The sequence below is a fragment of the Coregonus lavaretus genome (genome assembly GCF_964263955.1).
Source record: "Coregonus lavaretus genome assembly, contig: HAP1_SCAFFOLD_3639, whole genome shotgun sequence".
In the NCBI taxonomy this organism is placed as follows: Eukaryota; Metazoa; Chordata; class Actinopteri; order Salmoniformes; family Salmonidae; genus Coregonus; species Coregonus lavaretus.
The window spans coordinates 89-6,158 of NW_028156086.1; the positions used below are offsets into that span (position 1 = coordinate 89).

Genomic DNA, 6,070 nt, shown 5'->3' on the forward strand with positions numbered 1-6,070 from the left:
ACAGCCCCAAAACATCACTGCTCTAGAGGAGATCTGCATGGAGGAATGGGCCAAAATACAAGCAACAGTGTGTGAAAACCTTGTGAAGACTTACAGAAAACGTTTGACCTGTGTCATTGCCAACAAAGGGTATATAACAAAGTATTGAGAAACTTTTGTTATTGACCAAATACTTATTTTCCACCATCATTTGCCAATAAATTCATTAAAAATCCTACAATGTGATTTTCTGGATTTTTTTTTCTCATTTTGTCTGTCATAGTTGACGTGTACCTATGATGAAAATTACAGGCCTCTCTCATCTTTTTAAGTGGGAGAACTTGCACAATTGGTGGCTGACTAAATACTTTTTTTCCCCACTGTATATCGGCTCCAACACTCACCTTCAGAATCCACAGCCTGTCTCAGCTCCTGAATCTCCTTCTCACGCTCCTGAATTCTCTTCTGGGATTTTTGACGTTTCTCCCCCCACTCTTTCTACAGATAAATAAATAATATCGATACATTTACAAATATGACTTTGAGAAATGTTAAACATTGTGTGCCCTATTATAAACTCGATGACAATCAATGTATTGCTCAAAGACAAGCTAAGTTTAGCCTAACAACAGTTCAGATAATAATGGCGCCGAAGGGGATGGCTGCCATTTTACGGGCTCTTAACCAATTGTGCTATTTTGTGTGTTTTTTCGCATTGTTTGTAACTTATTTTGTACATATTGTTGCTGCTACCATCTCTTATGACCAAAAAGAGCTTCTGGATATCAGAACAGCGATTACTCACCTTGAATTGGATGAAGATTTTTTCTTTGATGAGTCTGACGCGAAAGATATACTGTTTCTCCCGGACCAGGCCCAAATCCATGTCATTCGCATGAAGAAAAGACGGAGATACAGGGGGTGCAGGTCCGGGTACCTTGTGAGAATTTGTCAGCGAGTGGGTAACCCGCCTCTACCATCCGTTCTATTGGCCAACGTGCAATCACTGGAGAATAAACTGGATCAGCTCCGTTTGAGACTATCCTACCACCGGGACATTAAAAACGGTAATATCTTATGTTTCACCGAGTTGGCTGGGATTTCCGTGCATCGGCAGGACAGAACAGCTACGTCTGGTAAGACGAGGGGTGGCGGTGTGTGTCTATTTGTCAATAACAGCTGGTGCGCAATGTCTAATATTAAAGAAGTCTTGAGGTATTGCTCGCCTGAGGTAGAGTACCTCATGATAAGCTGTAGACCACACTATCTACCAAGAGAGTTTTCATCTATGTTTTTTGAAGTTGTCTATTTATCACCACAAACCGATGCTGGCACTAAGACCGCACTCAATGAGCTGTATAAGGCCATAAGCAAACAAGAAAATGCTTATCCAGAGGCGGCACTCCTAGTGGCCAGGGACTTTAATGCAGGCAAACTTAAATCCGTTTTACCTAATTTCTACCAGCATGTCAAGTGCAACCAGAGGGAAAAAAACTCTAGACCACCTTTACTCCACACACAGACGCATACAAAGCTCTCCCTCGCCCTCCACTTGGCAAATCTGACCATATTTCTATCCTCCTGATTCCTGCTTACAAGCAAATACGGAAGTGGTCAGATGACTGTTTTGCTAGCACAGACTGGAATATGTTCCGGGATTCATCCAAAGGCATTGAGGAGTATACCACCTCAGTCCTGGCTTCATCAATAAGTGCATCGATGATGACGTCATTCCCACAGTGACCGTACGTACATATCCCAACCAGAAGCAATGGATTACAGGCAACATCCACACCGAGCTAAAGGCTAGAGCTGCCACTTTCAAGGAGCGGGACACTAATCCGGACGCTTATAAGAAATGCCGCTAGGCCCTCAGACAAACCATCAAACAGGCAAAGCATCAATACAGGACTAAGATTGAATCCTACTACACGGGCTCTGACGCTCGTCGAATGTGGCAGGGCTTGCAAATTATTAAGGACTACAAAGGCAAACCTAGCCGCGAGCTGCCCAGTGATGTGAGCTAAGCTAAGGACCCTGGGACTAAACACTTCCCTCTGCAACTGGATCCTGGACTTCCTGACGGGCCACCCCCAGGTGGAAAGGGTAGGCAACAACACATCTGCCACGCTGATCCTTAACACTGGGGCCCCTCAGGGGTGCGTGCTTAGTCCCCTCCTGTACTCCCTGTTCACCCACGACTGCGTGGCCAAGCACGACTCCAACAACATCATTAAGTTTGCTGACGACACAACAGTGGTAGGCCTGATCACCGACAACAATGAGACAGCCTATAGGGAGGAGGTCAGAGACTGACAGTGTGGTGCCAGGACAACAACCTCTCCCTCAACGTGTGCAAGACAAAGGAGCTGATCATGGACTACAGGAAAAGGAGGGCCAAACAAGCCCCCATTCACATCGATGGGGCTGTAGTGGAGCGGGTAGAGAGTTTCAGGTTCCTTGGTGTCCACATCACCAACAAACTATCATGGTCCAAACACACCAAGACAGTCGTGAAGAGGGCACGACAATGCCTTTTCCCCCTCAGGAGACTGAAAAGATTTGGCATGGGTCCCCAGATCCTCAAAATGTTCTATAGCTGCACCATCGAGAGCATCCTGACCGGTTGCATCACTGCCTGGAATGGCAAATGCTCGGCATCCGACTGTAAGGCTACAGAGGGTAGTGCATACGGCCCAGTGCATCACTGGGGCCAAGCTTCCTGCCATCCAGGATTAGGCGGTGTCAGAGGAAGGCCCAAAAAATTGTCAAAGACTCCAGTCAGCCAAGTCATAGACTGTTCTCTCTGCTACCACACGGCAAGTGGTACCGGATCGCCAAGTCTAGGTCCAAAAGGCTCCTTAACAGCTTCTACCCCCAAGCCATAAGACTGCTGCTGAACAATTAATAAAATGGCCACCCGGACTATTTGCATTGATACACCCCCGCCCCCCCCCCCCCCACCCTTTGTTTTTACACTGCTGCTACTCGCTGTTTATTATCTATGCATAGTCAGCCACCAATTGTGCAAGTTCTCCCACTTAAAAAGATGAGAGAGGCCTGTAATTTTCATCATAGGTACACGTCAACTATGTCAGACAAAATGAGGAAAAAAATCCAAAAAATGACATTGTAGGATTTTTTATGAATTTATTTGCAAATTATGGTGGAAAATAAGTATTTGGTCAATAACAAAAGTTTCTCAATACTTTGTTATATACCCTTTGTTGGCAATGACACAGGTCAAACGTTTTCTGTAAGTCTTCACAAGGTTTTCACACACTGTTGCTGGTATTTTGGCCCATTCCTCCATGCAGATCTCCTCTAGAGCAGTGATGTTTTGGGGCTGTCGCTGGGCAACACGGACTTTCAACTCCCTCCAATGATTTTCTATGGGGTTGAGATCTGGAGACTGGCTAGGCCACTCCAGGACCTTGAAATGCTTCTTACGAAGCCACTCCTTCGTTGCCCGGGCGGTGTGTTTGGGATCATTGTCATGCTGAAAGACCCAGCCACGTTTCATCTTCAATGCCCTTGCTGATGGAAGGAGGTTTTCACTCAAAATCTCACGATACATGGCCCCATTCATTCTTTCCTTTACACGGATCAGTCGTCCTGGTCCCTTTGCAGAAAAACAGCCCCAAAGCATGATGTTTCCACCCCCATGCTTCACAGTAGGTATGGTGTTCTTTGGATGCAACTCAGCATTCTTTGTCCTCCAAACACGACGAGTTTTTACCAAAAAGTTATATTTTGGTTTCATCTGACCATATGACATTCTCCCAATCCTCTTCTGGATCATCCAAATGCACTCTAGCAAACTTCAGACGGGCCTGGACATGTACTGGCTTAAGCAGGGGGACACGTCTGGCACTGCAGGATTTGAGTCCCTGGTGGCGTAGTGTGTTACTGATGGTAGGCTTTGTTACTTTGGTCCCAGCTCTCTGCAGGTCATTCACTAGGTCCCCCCATGTGGTTCTGGGATTTTTGCTCACCGTTCTTGTGATCATTTTGACCCCACGGGGTGAGATCTTGCGTGAAGCTCCAGATCGAGGGAGATTATCAGTGGTCTTGTATGTCTTCCATTTCCTAATAATTGCTCCCACAGTTGATTTCTTCAAACCAAGCTGCTTACCTATTGCAGATTCAGTCTTCCCAGCCTGGTGCAGGTCTGCAATTGTGTTTCTGGTGTCCTTTGACAGCTCTTTGGTCTTGGCCATAGTGGAGTTTGGAGTGTGACTGTTTGAGGTTGTGGACAGGTGTCTTTTATACTGATAACAAGTTCAAACAGGTGCCATTAATACAGGTAACGAGTGGAGGTCAGAGGAGCCTGTTAAAGAAGAAGTTACAGGTCTGTGAGAGCCAGAAATCTTGCTTGTTTGTAGGTGACCAAATACTTATTTTCCACCATAATTTGCAAATAAATTCATAAGAAATCCTACAATGTGATTTTCTGGAGAAAAAAATTCTCAATTTGTCTGTCATAGTTGACGTGTACAGGCCTCTCTCATCTTTTTAAGTGGGAGAACTTGCACAATTGGTGGCTGACTAAATACATTTTTTTCCCCACTGTATATAGCCTCGTTATTGTTATTTTTTTGTGTTACTTTTTTATTTTCTTAAAACTGCATTGTTGGTTAAGGGCTTGTATGTAAGCATTTCACGGTAAGGTTGTATTTGGTGCATGTGACAAATAACATTTGATTTGATTTGATTGGTTGTGTGTGTACTTTGACATTTCTGGGCATTGCCAGATTTTTTCTCTCTTTCAGTTATATCATCTTAGACTAAAACACTTCCTCATAGTTATTGAGGCATATTACATCTAACTGTGGAGTTCCCATCTTTACCTGTTTCTCAGTTCTTTCTGCTGCAGCTGATACTGTCTCATGGCTTTAATGTTCATCCATCATACAAAGATAACAGATACACTGCTGATCAGTATGGCAGTACACCTCCAGTAGTTTGTCATGATGAGAGCAGATATTCTCCTGTAGTTGTGTGGAGGCTTTGACTAGCTTGAGCTTATTTAATGGAGCTACTTCATTGTGAGGCTGGAGGTGAGTCTCACAGTAAGAGGCCAGACACACCAGGCAGGACATCATGGCTTTGAGTTTTCTCCCAGCGCAGAAATCACACTCCAAATCTCCAGGTCCAGCAAAGGACAGAGCAGGGGGAGCAGCTTAGACTCTTCTTCAGTTTCTCCACCACTTCAGAAAGCATAATGTTTCTGTTTAGAACAGGCCTTGGGATAAAGGTCTGCACTGGGGGCAGCTGTAGACCCCTGTCATCTTCCTGATCCAAGCAGCCATTAATACAGCCCATACAGTACCTGTGTCCACAGGGAATAGTCACTGGATCCTTCAGTAGATCCAGACTGATCGGACAACTGATCCATGGCCTCTGCCATTTTGATGCACACACTAACAAACATAGCAAGAGAACCAGAGATAAGTTTAGTTTTCTGAGGAGTAGGAGCAGAGGTGGGTAGTAACGAGTTACATTTACTCCGTTACATTTACTTGAGTAAGTTTTTGAAAAAATTATACTTCTAGGAGTAGTTTTAAATCACTATACTTTTTACTTTTACTTGAGTAGATTTGTGAAGAAGAAACTGTACTCTTACTCCGCTACATTAGGCTACAATGAGGTCGTTACTTTTCTTTTTACCTCTTTGGTATTCTATGCGTCATTGTCTTTATCCCCCCGCATATGCCTTATTTTAATGTTTTATTTTGACAGAGAGAGAGAGACTTCCGCTAAGGCTCTACCACGTGACTGTGTTTCACCAATCAAACGTAGTTGTGCAGTCTCGTCACTTTACCATACTCAATCTCAGCGGCGGGACGGGTTGGCTTTACAGTCATAGCAACACAAAAATGTCAGAATTAGCCGTCGGCAATGCAGACACAGACGAGGAGGAACACCCGCACCCCTGGCCTCATATTGAAAGCATGTTTACCTTAGTAAAAGTGCGAAAGAACAGCTACATTATGCGGTGTCTTCTGTGTCTACCAAAACAAACGGACATTTCAGCATTCAAGAACTCAACATCTAACTTGAGGAAACATGTAGCGGTAAGTTTCCTAAA

General features: G+C 44.5%; 1 long non-coding RNA gene across 1 annotated transcript; it reads right to left on the reverse strand.

Moving 5' to 3' along the window:
* Window positions 1–368: 368 nt before the first annotated feature.
* On the reverse strand, window positions 369–5,711 carry LOC311126861. Its single transcript, XR_014613068.1, has 3 exons — window positions 5,650–5,711; window positions 4,830–5,402; window positions 369–477 (listed from the first exon to the last, which is right to left on the reverse strand). It is a non-coding gene; the product is annotated as an uncharacterized lncRNA (long non-coding RNA).
* Window positions 5,712–6,070: the final 359 nt, after the last annotated feature.